The following is an 18,514-nucleotide window of genomic DNA, read 5'->3' on the forward strand; positions in this document are numbered from 1 at the left end:
AAAACAAATTTTAAAGCAAATGCAGTAAAACAAACTTAAAACAAAACAGTAAAACAAAAATATTTATATAAAAGACTGTTTCCATTTATTTTTATCATTGACAAATGTTATTTTCAGGTTTCAATTCAGGATGCTTTATGTAGATGATTTTATGTAGATGAAGAGCAATTTCCAAATGATGTTTTAAACCTGTTCTCTGAGTTTGGCACAGCTGGGTTCCACAGGTGCTTACTGACTGTGTTACATGTAATGGCAAAATGTGCTCTGATTAAATAACTATGCACTTGGCAACCAAAATATGAAGCTTATCTGGTAACTCCCCGAAAGCCTGGAAAGATTCTCTTTTTTTTTTTTTTTTAACTTCCTTCTCTTTCAAACAAGGAATTATTTTCAACAATGCAGAGAACATAAGAAAAGAGGAACAAAAATTTTGAAGCAACAGAGAAAATTAGAACTTTATATAACTATCTTAGTAACTCAGATGTTTGTATGTTCAGCATCACGAAATTGCTTTGGTTTTAAGTAAAACTCTTCACTGCAATGGCAGGTGGCCCATCTTAGAGTAAATCAATTGGTGCAGATTTATTTCAAAGCTGAGATAAGCCATAATTCCTGTTCAACTGAAAGATGTGGCTGATATGGTGAATGGTTTAACGTTTTCTTACTAGTCTTCTACATCATTTGAACAGTAATAACAACTCCGAACTGTAATTTACAAGCTGGTTTCGCCAGAGAGATATTCAGGGAAGCATCCCTGGAGTTCAGGCTATAAACCACTCCAATTTAGAGCATATAAATGAATATGAAAAGCAATTTATTCACTACCAGAGCTAATGAGATAAAAATCTGTATACCAAATACCCTGAAAGCATTCAGGAATGAAGTGGCAGCAAATCCCTTAACTAAAAGTCTGCATTCATAAGCAAACCTGCAACGTTTATTATTTTCTACGACTTTCCATGCTGTGTGAAACTATTTTCATCTCATCAAGGTTTCATAAAAGCTATTTACTAGCCCATATGAGAAAAACATCTCATATTAAGCAGTAGCTGCACTTAATGCAGGACTACCAAGAAGACCTTACAGTTAACATCTTCTATTATTTTGTTTTTCTATACAAGAAAACTTAAGTTTCAATTCCCATTAATCCCACACTTTCCATTTCGCATTACACATTTAATTTAGTAATTATTTTGGAATAATTTTGATTAAAAGAAATTATCTGTGTGTCTGTAGATGAATGCCTAGTATTTTCTAATTGAGGGGTCTAGATGTCAGCTGTTTACAGTCAAATAAGCCTTACATTTGGAGTTTAAGGCCTCTTTTAGAGAGAAACATTGCATTTCTGTGCAAGTTTAAGACATTTTTGCAGTATTTTGCTGTAGCTTTGTGTGGTGTGAAGATATTGGCAGTATTGGTAAGTAGCTGGAAAAATCAGATACATTTACAGGCACACAAACTGTTTTTCAGTAATTCCTTGTATACGGTGACAATAATGAAAAGATGGTAGCTGTAAATACCCAAAAGGTTATTTACAAGTAAAACTCACCCATATGGAAGCCTTCGGTCTGCTGGGAACCACTGAGGCAATCTCCACCAACGAGCAACCTCCAAGAGATGCTGCCTTAGTGGTGGTCAGCCCTTAAATGAGGTCTAGAGGAGGTGGAGTCAAGCTCCAACCCTTCCCAGAGCACAGCTAAATTACTCTCACCTGTGCTCCCACAGCTGACCCAATACTTGCCTCAGCTGATTAATCAGATGTTCAGGCTCTGATTACCAATTTCCCATACACCTTGCATGCCCAAAGTTGTCTACTTTTCCTTATTTTCACTTGAATTTATTGGAGATGTCATCTCTACCTATGAATTTTATCCTGCCAGGTATCTTTCGCCTTCTGGACCATTCTCTTAGTCAGGTTTTATTCTTACCTTCTGTCCAGGGTTTGCTCTGCATTCTGTTTACCCACATCTTCTCAGGGTAATACTTCACTGACAGTCAGAGGAAAAGATGACTTCTTCAAAGCTTCCTAAGAAACCTGCAATTTAAAACACAGGATTTGACAATGGCTCATTTGCTAATATTAGTCAGATTTGACTCAGGCAAGCTTTATTTATTTCAGATGTGTTTCCTTCAATCCAAATAATTCAAAAATTCTAGATGAATTTTTCTCTATAATTTCCTCTGCCTTCCATTTTTCTCCAAGATGTGGGTAATATTCGGAATATTTATTGTGGCAGAGCTTGTAATGAGAGATCGAAAGAACAGTAAAGAAGGATCAACAAAGAGAACGTAACAGATGGTTAACAGCCCAAGAGACCATATTTCAAGGTGTTAATTAACCATGATGTTGTAGCAATATGGGAATAAAAAAAAAGCATTTAGTTCTTTTAATATTTGGTCATATCTTTCAGAGTATGGATATCAGTATATCTTCCAGAGAATGGATTTGTTTGTAATAGTTGCTTATTGTTAAATGAATAACCATAAAATATTCTTAGTTCATGTTCTCTTCTTCAATAATAAGCTGTATTTTTTAAATTATGTTCCAGAATTTGCAGAGAGTGAGTGCTATTTGAGACCTGTACTTCCATACCAAGAAGCACACACAGCCTTAGTGATACTTGAAACTGTGAATTATTTTTTCTTTTCATTTTCTTTCTTGGGGCCACTCTGCCACCTGCCTACAGCTGAATAGAACTGTGCAATACTTCTCAGATTTGCAAAAGCTAGCTGTGTTAAACATATGAAAAAATACACATAGGATGAAGGCATGAACCTGTGCTTCTCCACCTGCATTTTGTCAAGATCGTACTCATAAATGCTTTAGTCAATTGAAAGTAAAAAGAGCAGTTAAACAATGTTCTTTTTAATAATTTGCATAGATAATTTGCAAGAGCAACGTAGGGATGGCTAATATAAAGATGCTAACCAAGATGGTGGTAAATAGTCAAAGGTTATTAGCAAAGGAAAACTCACCAATGTTGATACCTTGACCAGAAAGCTGAGGCAATCTCCACCAAGGAGCAATCTCCAAGAGATGCTGCTTCAGTAGCGGTCAGCCCTTAAATGAGGTCTAGAGGAGGTGGAGTCGAGGTTCACCCCTTCCAGGAGCACAGCCAGATTACTCTCACCTGTGCTCCCGCAGCTGACCAACACTTGCCTCAGCTGATTAATCAGAGGTTCAAGCTGTGATTACCCATAAAAGTAAAAATTCACCTCAATTCATTCACATCATAACCAGCTCCCACAGCCATCAGCTTTGACAGATGTTAGATTCTTTAGCTTTCCTACACTTGTCAACTCCACGTAGCTATTCTGCCCATACCTAAACGACTTAATCACCACATAAAGGAACATCTTGTCACTTTTCTGCCTTTGAAAAAAAGTCCTTCCTTCATGCTCTGTGGTAGGCAGAACTCCAGCACATGAATGGAGACATCCTCTGATGGTAAACTAAGAGTATCTCAATCCATTCAAGAAAAGACATACTCTATTTTTATTCAAATAACATTTGTAATTGTTCAGAAAAATCTTATACTTTGTTCTCTTCAACTTTTGCTCATGAATTTGTCTAACAGGTACTATCCAGTATTTAGGAACGTGGACTATACTTTCTGAAAAAGGGCAATGAGAATTTAGGAACAGATCCTGGGGCTATCAAATGGGAACAAATACAGATAGATGAAAAATAAAACACAGCTCAGGAACAATTTACCACAAAGCAAAATAATTATGTTTAGTAAAACATAGTCTAACTACATAATCCTAACTTCTAAGATCTTTTACAAAAAATTGACTTGGGGTCAAGTTGCATTAATAACTAAAGCAGCGAGCTGTATCATGATTTGGTGCTGCGGTTCACTGTTAGCAGACAGCCTGTGATAAGATGCAATTTTAAGTCTACAGTGTAGACTGTAGATATAGAATTGGATATCTGCACTTGGATTTTATTCCTAGGAGCACCACAAGAAGCCAGTGGGCATGCTATGGATGATCTGACTTTGGGTGGCAGCTAATGGTAGGCTTGTACTTATTTGATAGGCTAAAACAGCACTGAAAATCTAGACATTTCCTACTTAGTCATAATAAAATATCTTTCCAAAGCCTCATGGGAAACTGTAAGGATATGTTCATAGGACTTCAAGAAAAAATGAGTGTTCTAATTTGTTTTTGCTTTGGACTTATAGCTACAGTATATCCACAAAGCTCTGGGTTATTTCTTAGCATATAACATAAGTAACTTACTGTAATGACAACCTCAGTAAAAGTTGTCAGCATTTTTCAAAGTAAATGCTTTTGCTTGCAGTCTCTGAAGACACAATTACAACCAGGCCAGGCTGATGCTTCAAAATCTGGCTTTAATAAATCACTTGTGAAGCCAAATGTCACCTGCATGAGAGTAATGCTATCGTAACAGTAAAATTCCAAGTTCAGAACTTCAAAATTCATCCTGCTAGACACATTTCACCCCTTTCTCTATTCTGTAGATTATAAATAATATTTCTATGTGCTCAAACAACAGATTTGGATCAGATGTTCAGCCACTTAATCCTTGCTCATCTTCATAAGCAGTTCTGCTCAAGAAAGCACCTGGGCAAGAGATTCCCAATAGTACAGGACCTAAAGCATGTTCACTGGCACTTGAACTTGGAAGCTTCTGGAGATCAAGAAAAAAGTTTGTCCAGAACTTATTAACAATTTAATACAACTTGTAAATGATCAGACAACATCAGACTTTTTAAAAGTGACCCAAAAGGGGCATTGTACTGAGTAGCAGAGAACATTTATGCTTACTGGAATGCAGATTTCAGCACAGTCCCTAATACTTCAGCTAGGATTTCCAGCTTCAATAGTTGTCTCCATTTTTTAACTTTTAAGCCCCACAGAGCAGAACTCACTTTATTTTATCTGAACTGAAGGTGTGACAGCACTGCTGTTATTTCCTAAGAATGACTTAAAGTCTATGCTACCAACTTTGAATCTTGGCTAATAAACGTGGTTTGGGAAAAATTACAGAGTAGGAACATTATACATAATGTTATACCCTTTCTGTTTTCTGAGACTGCACATGTAAAACTTCATCCTTGACAATGCATGTCAAAGTGATCCGAGACTGAGCTGGTGTTTGAGATGTCTTCTCCTGTTTGTAGTTCCACAGCTGGTCTCATGTTAGATCCTGTAACACTTGCCTTGGTACTGACCTGTAAGCCTATAGCTGCAGGGGTAGGAGAAACAAGGCGCATGAACAACTGCACAATTGGACATTTCAACAGCACTTTGCAGTGTGTTCATAACTTTTTTTAAGAGCTTAACAAGTACAGAACTTGCCACCCACTCTCTTTCCAAGCAGACAAACCATATGAAGCCAGGTCCAAAAAACATGAGTTATTACAGATCAAGAAGCAGTACGGTAGGGCAAGGGGCCAGGCACCTTTCTGCTTAGATTCTGCTTGGCTTAACAGAGAGGAAGATTTGAAATGGAGTAACACCCACTGATGAGCTTGGACGACAGCACAGAGGTCCCTCGGGTCTCGCTGTGCTTTGTGAATGTACCATAGAGCTGTGGAGAGCAACGAGGTCTTTGCCAGGTTCTCAGCCCTGAAATAGTGATACTGCACTGTTTTCCTGTTCACTTCAGCTCACAGATCCCAACAAATGTAATAATCATACTAAAAGTTAGAGGAAGTTTTAAAGAACTAATTTCTTCTGGCTTTGAGCTCACTTTGGTTTTGTATCAGAAATGTCCTGAAAATTCTGCCTGAACCCAGGAGTTACCCCTTCTTTCAAAAGGGAGTTGCATAAATCAAGACACTGGCTGTTCCCATGCTGATTTTCCAGCCCTCTCCTCCTTTTGCAAAACATATGTTCTCCAGCTTATCTAAAGGAGAAAAACTACATCTTTCTTTCAGTTGTACAAGCCAGCAAGGCAGTGCTCTGCATCTTCCCCTGACCACCATGAAGGAAGCAAGATCTCTGGCATCCAGTTAGGAACACCCAGAACTTGGATATTCCCAATGGTTCATACAGTAATATATATATATAGCAGGGTTTCATTTGTTACTTTTCTGGCATACAGTCATTCTGTGCTGGCGAGCTCATCAGTACTTAGCAATTGTTCCTTGCATATGTGAAAATATTTCTTGGATTAGAACTCAGTCTCTGCAGCTTATTTGTTAAGTGATACAGTAATAGAAAATTTATTTCACACTTAATCATTGTTAACAGAATCATAACCGTGACTGAACTATCTTGGACATACACATTATATTCAATATCATGTATAACAAAAAACACTGTATTTAAAATTTCTATTGAGTGTCAATGGTTTAGTTACAATCTACAAAATTACACATAATGAATCTCATAACATTTCACTTACTAGCATTTCAGTCTATAATAAATACTGAACTGGGAAGTGCAAGAAGAGTACCACATTAATTTTCATAATGACTGCAGTCAATCTACATAAGCCTATGTAAAATGCTATTTCCAACTCTGTGAGCCTTTGATGCTTATTTGGTTTAAAATGCTTATTTGGCTATAAAAGGAAAGCCACGTCTCCAAATAATGAAGGAAAAGGTTGTCCTGGGCCACTAGTCCATGGACCACTCAATTCTTTCATTGATTACAGCTAGTTTTGTATAGGTTCATAAAGATTTTGGCAAGAGAAGCTTAATGTGCAGGCTTATTTCTGATGGTCGTACAACTCATAACCATAATGAATTGATTATCTTTGTGAAGCAGTTGCACACAGTAATTAAAAAGCAGCTAAGTCTAGCTTGTCAAGCACTGTTGGAAGGACATTTGGATCCCCTGCAGATCAAAAAAGAGAAGAGATAGTGTCAGAGTAAGAATGTACAGTGAATCTTACGATAGATTAACATCTATGCCACTGAACTAAAAACAGGATTGAAATAAGGCCACAGATAAGACATCTGATATTGCTTCAAAGGGATTCAGACTTATTTTGGGCCTCATTTAAATGAAAGTAAGTTATATTTTACCCCAGGACCAGGGGTATGTTATACCTGAAATGATGGCTCAAGGAAATACATGAGTAGACTTGGGGTGACAGCAAAAGAATCTGTCCATTCTTACCCAGGAAGGGAACAGATCTTGTTCTCAGCTAAGAGTAAGCTTGGTAAGGAAACTGACATGCGAGATCTTGTTGTGAATATGATTTTCTGTAGGTAAAAAGAAAAAAAATATATATATATATATATATATATATTTTCTGGAATCACATCTGAAAAGTAGGCTCTTTGAGGACAAGAGCAATGCACTTAGGGGTTCATGAGAAACCAGAGATCCAGCCTGAAACTACAACCAGGGTCTGTCCCAGCCTTCCAGAGAATGGAATGGATTTCTGAAGGCGCATATGTGACCGTCCCTCAGCTCCTTTGGTGCCATGCACTGCCATGCAGAAGCAGCTGAGATCAGTTTGGCATAGCTGTGTGCTATCAGTTTCTTTATGGACAGAGGTCTTTAAGATCTTGCACTAAAATACCAACCAAATCCAACAGGAGAATGGAAAGATATAAAATAAGCTTTTGACTTCTGCATTGCAGTTAGCCATCTATGACAAGAAAGAAATACTTCTTGGTTCTCTAGTGATAATTGCTACTGAAAATCCTGAGCATTAACAGTATGTAAAATCCCACCTGGAAAATCCACTGTATGTTTTCATTGCTCACTTGATAGTTCTCAAAACATTCTGACTTGGCAGTGGGTACAAAAATAAAGATCCAATGAATAGTTTCTAAAAAAAACTTGATTTAGTACAGATCCTGTTTAATTCTGTTTACAGAGAATCCTGCTGCTGGGAGAAACTGGTCTTAGCATTGACGTGTTAATATAACGTTACCGAGGGTGAAAATGAACCGTAAGTGTCACAGCTATGAGAATGTTTAAGCAGTACTGGCTACTGAATTTAGTAGATGTGTTACGCAGATATGCATATTTATTATATCAGAACCACTCACAGTGGAGCAAAATGTTTGCAGGAACAATTAATACTGCTACTGAGAATCTTTCTCTCAATCTCTCTATGTACATAACAAAAAACACCTTGTTTTTTGCAACTATTTTCTACCTGCTAATTCCCAGGATGATGCATGTTGAATGCAGGATATTTTAACACCTGGAGAATGCAATAGATCGTAACACTTGAACTGCTTGTTAAGATGAAATATTCTGCTTTTTAGAGTGTTTGAAGGTGTAAGGTGATTATGGCTTTCACAGTTTGTGTGGGTACTGCACTCCAACTACTGTGGTACACTCAAAGCCACAGTGGAATAAGTTGATCCATCTCACTGGCTTGGGGTTATTACTTGGTAGGACTATAAAAAGAGCAATTAAGAAGGAGCTCAGCCCTAAAGTAGTTAGCACAAATGTTAAGTGTGTGGGGTTTTTGTTGTGTTTTTGTTTTTTCCTTTTTTTAAAATGTTTTTAACCCACTGTCACCAGCACTTTGTCTTATGTTAGAAGACTTGTTATGATATGTTATTGCATCCCCATTCATTGAAGTACAGTTTTAAGGAATTGGATCACATCTCAGGATCATGTAATACTGAAAAGATTTGCAGGACAAGGTTTCCCTTGGGTTTTGCTCTTTTCTTCTGCTTTCTGTTCCGGCTACACAAGACAACCATCTAACTGCTCATTATAAAGCACCAGGTGCTTCTAGATTTGCATCCCCAGGTACAAATCCTGGTCCTGAAAAAGCCATGCTGGACCTTCATCAGCTGGAAATATGCCTTAGGTGGTAGAGATACACAGTGAGGCACTAGGTAGCCTAAATGCAACATGCTCAGCTGAAACTTTTACCTACTAAGAAAACTAGGCAATATGGAAGAATAATGCAAACAGTGGCATATGATGTGACTAAGGAGGAAAAAGCAGCTTTCCTGATTACATATCAGGCTGAAATTTTTAAAACTTTGAAACTGAAGTAGAAGATTTTTGGAAGAGAGACATAATGACAGAGCAAGCTACTACAAGTCAGGTGCGATCACGACACATGTTACAGCCTGGTCCTGGAGGGAAAAAGATGAGAAGGAGGAACAGTCAGCTAATAAAGCTCAGACATTTGATGTTTATCAAAACAACCTATTTCAGCTAGTACAAATAACTGCTATTCCTTTTTACTAGCAATCTGTATGATTAAAGTCATTGTAGTTCTCTGTAAGTGGGAAAATGGCCAAAGAACCTGAAACTATCTATCCATAGCATATACCAGATACACTGAGAATAGATTCAACCAGGTGATAGAAACTGTGAGATAGGTGGGATATACTACAGCTACTAAAAATCCTTTGGATACAGCCACAAAGGCAACAGTCGCACCATTCCTGAAGGGAAATAAAGTTTATTTCTTATATGTGAGGTCTAAGCATGTGAGACATATGTCTGTATGTTTAGTGCCATGCTAATATCACAAAATACTTCCCAAACGACGCTTGGGGAAGTCCTGGGCTAATCGGAATTGACGGTAATTGTAGCAGTCAACACTGCCCCCCAGTGGGAGTTGTTCCAACTACAATGACCTCACGTCTCTGCATTGATAAACGGATTTGGAACACATCGAGGAAAACATAAAGAAGAAAACCAAGCTAGTTAGCGTCATCCCAGCAGGGCAGAAAAAAACACTGTGAGATTACTAACAGTCAGAAACATTTTGCAAGAGACTTGGCAGATGTTTAAGCATTGGTAAAAAGAATCAAAACTACCATCACAGCAGATTTTGGGTAGCCCACACAGTATAACAAAAGGTAAAATCCTTTCAAATCAACAGCCCACACCACCAGTCTCAAAGCATCAGGTGACATTAGCCTCTCTCTACACAACTGATCTCAGTCAACACACCTGACACATACAAGAAGATCTCAATCTCATTCAAAAATAACTGAGGTCCTTTTGGGGTTTGGCTGCTGGCATCAGCAATGGCAGGTTCCCTGCCTTTCTGTTGCCAGCAACACAGGAGGTTTCACACCATGCAATTGCAAATGTTTGTGTCAAGGGTCAGCTCCATGGCCTCTTACCTTTGCCACCAGATCTCATAGCTGGCTGGCATCACAGAATCACAGAATTGTAGGGGTTGGAAGGGACCTCTAGAGATCATCGAGACCAACCCCCCTGCCAAAGCAGGCTCCCTACACCACTGGCATAAAATTCTTCTACTCCTTCAGAAGCTTCCAGTCAGGTTGAGACTCTCCTCTTCACCAAGTTTGCTTCCCCTTTGACCCTATAACTTTCACTTGAAATAATTTATATTGCTAAATCCTAAGGTAGTTTAATTGTGCCTCCAGGCATTGATTCAGTTTCTGTGTCCTTTCAGCAACCTTGTGTGTGTACATGTAGTTGTCAGATGCCATCAAGCTTCACTCTTCTCTATTCTGCACTGACACAGCTCCAGTACCGATCCCTGGGGTACACCACTAATGCCAGGCCTCCAGCTTGACTTCGTAATACTGCCCACAACCCTTCAAGGCCAGCAGTTCAGCCAGTTTTCAGTCCACTTCACTGTCCACTTATTTAGTCTGTTATTCATCAGATTGTCTGTGAAGATGTTACGGGTGACAGTCTCAGTACCCTTACTAAAGTCAAGCTGAACAGCATTCACTGCTCTCATCTCCTCCACCAAGCCAATAATCACAAAGGAGGTAGCTATCAGGTTGATGAAGGATGACTTTCCCATCATAAATCCTTGATCAGTGTCTTTTCCTGCTCATGATGGACACTGCTTCCAGGATTAGTTGCTCTATCCACCTCCCCAAGGGACCAGGGTGAGGATGATCAGCCTGTAGTTCTCTATTATTCTCCCTTTGGCCCTTCTTGACAGGACTGAATGACATTTTTTTCTTCCTCAGGTACCTCCCCCATGACAGCTCTCAAAGATTACTGAGAACCAACTCTGAGTCTCTCTCCTCAGACAACTTTAAGGAGTATCTCTGGTTTTGATGTATTAGTTGCAGGCTTCTCATTCCTCATTTTCAAGAAAGCTACAACAGTGCAGAAAGCAACCTACATTTTCATTTTCTTCAGGAATAAATTTTTCACTGCAGCACCAATGGAATAAATACCAATTTACAGATTACTAGTCACTAGATGCTAATGACAAGTCACTCAATAACAATAACATGAAGTAATCAAACTTATATCACTCCATTCGCTGGAGGCAAAAGCTGAATGTTGACTTGAACAATAGTGATTTAACATTTTGCCTTTGTTTTGCATGCCCACAAAGAAAAGGACCTGAAGGAAAAAATGATGGTTTTGCATTTGATCATTCATCAGAGGCATTTCTTGACTTGAAAACTGAGACTAATTCTCTGATCACTATCTTCCAATGCAATTTCCTTGCTCCAAGTCATTCCAGTGAATAGCTACATACCTTCAGGAAAGCAGAAAGATGTTCAGTAGTGATGGAAAAGGCACCTAATATTGCATAATGTTGTAGCAGTCCTAGTGAAGCTGATGTTGTGTGGTATAGCTCCTACATGGAAGAGCTCCTCCAGCAAGAAGTACATGTGAATTTGTGTTTTGGCCCTCCATTTTTTCCTCAGGAAACTTTCAGATGATAAACCATTTTCCCCTTTGGTTACTCTAAGTAAAAATGCCGAAGTCCTATTTATGCTTTTCCAGGACTTAGGCAACATACAAAAAAAAAAAAAAGTGGGATATGAGCAAGCAATGAGTCTGTGGGTAGGCTCTATATGGTGAAAGTAGAAGGGAAAGTGTACAACAAATCCAGTCAGAGCCGTGAAGCAGGCTGTTCTTCCTTTTGAAATAGTTTTTCTTTCCTCCCATCTTTGCATAATCTCTTTTATTTTGTTCAAGTGAAGCATCAGGAAATTCTCCCTCCTCTTTTTAATTCTTTTTTTTTTTTTTCCTCCTTTTTTTTCTTTTTTTCCCCCCTCCTAATTGAAAAGAATTGCTGGTACTTGGTTTCTGGTGGGAAAAAACACAGACTGAGGCACAGTCCTGGCTCATGTCTCCCACATTATTCACTCTGATGCAGTTAGAAGCCAATGTGCACTAATTGCTGTGATCTCTCCATTTGGCTTTTAACTTACATAGCCATCTGCAAGAGAATCTCAGCCGCTTTCAGCAGACAGAAGCACTTGAAAACGGCAGCCCCCTAACATTGTTTAATTTTTATAACTCTGAGGTCACGGAAGAGACCACTAACTGTTTCAATGAAACTCCATAGGATGGGCTTGGCTGGATGATTTGTTTCTGCTTTAGGATTTAATTTGAACAATATGGACTTTTTCCCCATTAGCATAAAATAAATCAGCACTTTGCACTGGTTTCCCACGCATCACTTTCAACAGGCTGCCAACATTAAGATCATGTGGATAGATGACAAGCACTCAGGCTACTTACATCTATTAGAGTCCACTGGTCACATCAGCTTTTGATTTTGACAATTATTCTGTAAGTTGTATATCACTGCTACTCTCCACAGTCACCAGTTTAACATACACATACGTCCTGTAATTCACCCACATGGCATATTTAGACAGTCATAAATTCTAATTGGGTAGAAGGAATTCAAATGCTTTCCTTTAGCAAGGGAGATATTTCAAACACACCGCAACCATATTTGCAGAATTTCAAGATCAATTATCAGAATTCATATTTTCTTTCCCCAGCTTTCCATGCTGCCTTATGCACATTGCATTATGATCTTGTTTTATAAGCCTAAGACATATTTGAGTCTTATTGAAATAGAGACCTATTATTTCAATTCATCTTCCAAAGAATGTGGTATGAAACAAATGATCCAAGTTAACAAAGGTAAGCTTCCATCTTCTCACTCCTCGCCCTCAGGAGGACGAGCAGCATCAAGTCTGTTGCACCCTACAATGGCGGCTCCTGCTGTAAAATGGCAGCCCCATAATAGTGCTCTTCCTGTCTCCTTCGAGGAGCTGTTGGCCAGACTTATCTTTTTCAAATGGCCACCAAGGAAAGCATACTGAAGACACTTTTCTTACCTATGCTAATAAATATGGCACCATGGAAAACAAACAAACACACACAAAAGCAACAAGTTATTTTAAAGTTTATCTATTCCTGTACCCATTACATTTGTGACCCCATCACCGAATGGGCAGTGCTGTCAGGTGAACCTCATTAAACCACTGTACCTTTTCTGAGGGCAGACCTATAACGTGGCCACAGCTCTGCAACTGGTGTGCACTGGGCATACAGCCTCAGTAACTGGCCCAGGATGGACAGAGGGCCTAATACACTTCCTTATGTGCAAAAAGCAATCTGAATAGGTAAATGCCAGTTTTACTTGTGTAGCCACAAGTCTTGCCACAATGCTTCAGAATAACCATGTTTTCTGAATTTTCTTTTTTTCTTAAACTATTCATGAAATAGGACACAGGATACAAACACTGGGGGAGATTTACAAGGAGGAAAAAAAAAGAAGAAGGAAGATAAAACTAACCAGAAACTCAACTATGGCATGCACACAGGAAAAGAATGTTAATTCCTGCATTTAGTTACAGCAGACAGTATTGGCAATCTTCTGGGTGTGTCTGTATGAAGAGCTTTTCTAAAAACTGTTTTGGAAACTACAGCAGAGGTTCCAAATATTTACAAAACATTTAGAAAGACAGACTACCACTCAGCTTCCTGCAGCAAGTGAAAATATTTATCCTATCTCTAGTATGGGGCTTTACCTATACCTAGACATTTCTATGATCATCTTTCTTCAGATCTGGTTATCTCCAGTCAGAATTATCTGCAAGGCTTCTTGCCTAATGCGGTCTGTACATTGCTATCTGTAAGCTTACATACCAGTCTTAGCTACAAAAGAAAGATGGACTTGCTGAAGAAAAAAGTTGAGTACGTATCCAAAAACTACAACAAAATAAACTGCAGATGCATCTCTTAAAATTGTAGCAGATTAAATATGTGCTTTTTTTTCCTAAGCACTTCATGTTTCAGTTGGCAGCTATAAATCACATTACTAACCCCTAAAAGAACACTTACACCAATGCATCACAATTTCACGCAGAAACTATTCTGAAAATGAGGGGATTTTTCTTAAGGCTTTACATGGATAGACTAAACATTTCTAGATTGTATTAAATATACAAATTAGTTGCTGTCCAGTGGCTAAATCACTCAGGTCACATAGAAAAAAAAAAGAGTTGTTCTACAGTCACATCTGAACTGTCATGTATGTATAAAAACATTATACATCTTTGTGAGCAATTCTGATTAAATGAAATATTGAACTAAAAAGTAGCTTCAGACTTTAACAAGTGATCGATTTCATGGTATCACTGGAGAGTATCACTTAAAGCACAGCTGCAAACAGCTTCTGTGGATTCCAACTCCTCCTTTCCTGCATTTGCCAAAGATTTCAGTGATGTGACAGCTCAAAGATGGTTTTTGTTCCCTTAGTGGCGCATCTTCAGAATGTGTATATGTTTCTATTTCTAGAATAAGGTATAGCTGGGAAAAATAGGTTGTTTTTTGTTTTGTGCAGGAAAGGAGAAAGATTTGTGCCTCAGAAAAAGAATCTGATTAAGATGAAGAAACCCCAGTTCTCCAAAACCAAAAACAATAAACTCTGCTTGAAGATCTTCCATGAAACCATTTGTGCAGTTTTCATATTTTCAGTCTGTCTCTAGAGTGATGACTGAAGATTTACACAACTGTCTCATCTGCCCTTGAAATTTGGGTTCTTCTTTAGCCTGCTTAATTCCCAAATTCCACTCCAACCAAGGAAAAGACAGTTTTGATCAACAAGCTGTTGCAACAGCAAATCTTTCAATGAAATCTATCAAAACCATTGCAATAGACCTAAAATAAGATGCTGAAGCATGTCAACCAAAAAAATTAGCTGCAATTATGTATCGTCTTATCCTCACTGCACCTTATAAAGCAGGCATTCTTTAAAGCATATGTAGAGCACGTTTCTGCACATCTGCAAATATTTTCATCAGCCTGAAGTAAAATATAAGAATTTCCCAGTGATGGTAAAATGATTGGGAGCAGAAGAAAATAGTAAGATATTTTTCCTGTCAGAAAGCAAAACAACCTGAATTGATAAAATGAAATAGAAAAAAAGAAGTTAAGGTGGAAACAAACTGGTTTATTTACATTTCACTTCCTGTGCGTTTTAAAACTTCTAATGTATCTGGTTATGGTACTTTTTATTCCCTGACCAAAAAGGAGTATGTTCAGTTAAAGTAAGTAAATGTAGAAATGTTAACTTATAACATTAACAAAGTGCATGTTCCAAGTAAATGATGAAATATTTCATTGTCTTAAAAATCACCTTTTTCCCTATTGTGGCTGAGCCGATGTGCTAAAATAGATGCATGCTTGATGCAGAGCTTACACACCAAGACCGGGTATTTTGAAACCTAGCTGAAAACTTCAACGTCCAGTTGAATAACTCAGGGTTTCAACACCCCGTTTTTTACAGTTATTTAAATTCCTTAGACACGTAGAAATTTTTGCCAATTTCTATTCTAATCTGCTTTCACTAGTGAAGAAGTAATGACCTATTTAGATATTACCTCACATTCAATTAAGACACCACTTGGAGTTGGGTGAAAGATGAGGGAAAGGTTCAGAAAATGTAGTTTCAAATTATCTGCTCATATTTACTAGAACTACAATTTCTTTGGACAAAAACTGAGTCACCAGAAGATCTCCAAAGTCTCCTCCATTAATTTTGTAGGAATACTACAGAATTCTACTTCTGCTACTTTAGATCCAAAATGTTTAACTCTGTGAAGACATATGCCTAGTGCAGTGAGAACAGCTCTTTGAAATAGCAAAAATATAATACCATGGCTAAACAACATCCCGTTACCCACCTCATTCAGCAGCAGGCCCACATTTTCCCTAGCCTTCCTTTTGCTACTGACATACTTAAAGAAACATTTCTTTTTGTCTTTGACCTCTCTCACCAGATTTAATTCCAAATGGGCTTTAGCCTTCCTTGCCACATCTCTGCATGCCCTGACAACATTCCTATATTCCTGCCAAGTGGCCAGAGCCGTTTTCCACATTCCATAGACTTTCCACTTGAGTTTTTCCACAAGCTCCTTGCTCATCCATGTGGGTTTCCTGTCACTGTTGTCTGATTCCTACTGCTAGGGATGCACTGATCTTGAGCTTGGAGGAAGCAGTGCTTGAATGTCTATCAACTCTCTCGGGATTCCTTTCCTTCCAATACTCTAACCCATGGGATAATATCCAAGCAGTTCCTTGAAAAGGTTAAAAATAGACTTCCAGGGCTGCAATCCTACTTATTGCCCTGCTTTTTTCCATGTAAGATCCTGACTCCGCTAGTGGGGTTGGTGCGTACAAGGCTGCCCCTAACCTTCACTTTCCCAACTAGCCCTTCCTTGTTTGTAAGAACAAGGTCCTTTACAATAGGTCATTTACAATACAATTTTATATTAAAAATTTATTATTATTTTTTATTTGTGAGAACTGAGAACTTTATCAGTTAATTCATGAAGCAAAGGAAGTAATCTGCTTGAACACCATGCACACTGGACTCTGTTCAAAACAGCTTCCAAAAATGTGAGCCTGTTCTACAGTTTAATATTTTTTCTCTGGAATGGACTGAAGTTGGGTTAACAAAAAAAAAAGGGTGATAAAGCAGAACCTGGCTTCTGCTACAAAAACAAAACAAAACAACCATCAATTGCACCACCACCAGCAAACCTGCCAACGGTTAGCAAGAACTCTCCTCAAGAACAGGAAAGAAAGATTATTATGATCCTTTCATAAGAATATAGTGATAATTACTAACTTGCCCAGCTTGCATTGCACCACAAAGATAAAATACTAAGAAGCTTACAAAGTAAAAAATACAAGTTGCTTGTTATCTTAAAATCTACCTGTATGCCCACACAATCAGACTGCAGTGGTGTTGTACAGAAATTGCCACAGAAATTGCTTCTACCATTCAGAAAAAAATACAAGACTTACATTCAGTAACATCCAACCCTTTGGACAGAACTCCTATTTCCTTTTTCACTTACTATGTAAGATTCAGAGACTGCAAGATTTTTCTATTCCATCATGCCAGGAATCTTGGAAAGAAAACTTTTAATGAGTTGATTTCAATCTGAGATGAAAGTACCAGTTCAGTTGGGTTTCCCTCTTAAGAAAAAATCCTGCAAGGGAAATAAAAAGAAAAAAAGGAATCCTATAATGATCTTTTCACAAGCTGGTACCAATCTACTAACTTACATATAATTGAAGCCTATGCCCAACAGCTGTGTTTGTAAAGCTGCTGAAGGCACAATTTTTTTTTCTTCTTCTTTTTTTAAAGGAGAATTCTTACATCATCAATATTTGGGCCAAAACACACTGAGTTCAGGATTGCTTTGAAGTGCAATTTTGTTTTTCCTATTTTATAAGGACAGTGTTGGCTTTGAGTAATCAGGTCAGATATGAGCTCTTATTCTGAAACTTGCTGGTCTTTTCTAAAATTTGGGCACTTCAAAGCAATATTCATGACTTTGGTCTGTACTCATCTTTAGTTTTCAAATAGTAAATATTGTGTTGCATGATTTCACTCAACTTCAAAACATCTCCCTTACATTTTCTTCTGTCTTGCTCTTGCTTGTCAAGCCTCCAGCTCCAATTGTCTTCCCTCCTCTCAATGATCTCTTCTCCAACTTTGTGGTTGTTGGTTGCTTATTATCTTGGCTGCATCAGTTCTCAAATCTCAGTCCTCCATCTGTTCTACTCACTGGCTTTTTTGTAGTCTTTGCTATTTCATCCTTATACTCTTCTGGAATTCTTAGACCTATTTCTTCAGTTTATGTAAACTGTTTATAACCCTGATCTTATCTGTCCTTCACTCTCACCCTCAGGCATCTGACATTGTCACTAAAGCCTTTATATCTGAAACAGAGTATTAATCCCATAGTCTTGCTTAATCTCACCATTTCATTCACATGCTCCCAGCTCTGACTTTAAATTGAAAACACAGCTTTTGGACATTGCATTTTAGAACTACACTTTTTGATTTCTTACATCTTAGCAAAGGGGGACATCTGTATCTGCATTATTTATATTCAGCAAGCATTTTGGTCATGTACTTTGTGTGACTACATAAAATTTGCATTGTTCTCTGTATCCACATCACCTCTAAGGGTTCCAGGATTCTGTGTGGTTAAATAACACAAGGGAATTTTGGAAGATCATATTTTCCTCTGATGGCTCACTCTGCACTGAAGTGAGTACACACACAGCAGTGATATTTTTAGCTGTGAGTCCAAATGAAATTTTTCTATAGTAAAAGCCAAGCCTGCTCTAGAATCCAAAGGCCCACTGCTATATCCACTTTCTTCAGTTAATACTTGGCTCAATTATATCTACCTCTCTAACTTGACATTCAGCTTCAGGGATTGTTTGTTTGTTTTTGGGCACTATTTACATAGCTGCAAAATACTCAGTGCATAGGAGCCTCCTCTAATCTGGAGTTGTCATTAAAACATACCTAATGTCTTACTGA

At 38.1% G+C, this 18,514-nt stretch overlaps 1 protein-coding gene across 1 annotated transcript in view; it reads right to left on the reverse strand.

Moving 5' to 3' along the window:
• Positions 1-18,514, reverse strand: part of LOC146761029 (uncharacterized) — a 169,970-nt gene that overhangs the window by 1,216 nt on the left and 150,240 nt on the right. Inside the window, exon 10 of the transcript XR_014945762.1 lies at positions 1,929-2,035. The gene's annotated coding sequence lies outside the window, so the exon portion shown is untranslated. The remainder of the gene's footprint in view (positions 1-1,928; positions 2,036-18,514) is intronic.

This window comes from Coturnix japonica, chromosome 4 (assembly GCF_054131305.1).
Source record: "Coturnix japonica strain WE chromosome 4, WE-NBRP24, whole genome shotgun sequence".
Taxonomy (NCBI): Eukaryota; Metazoa; Chordata; class Aves; order Galliformes; family Phasianidae; genus Coturnix; species Coturnix japonica.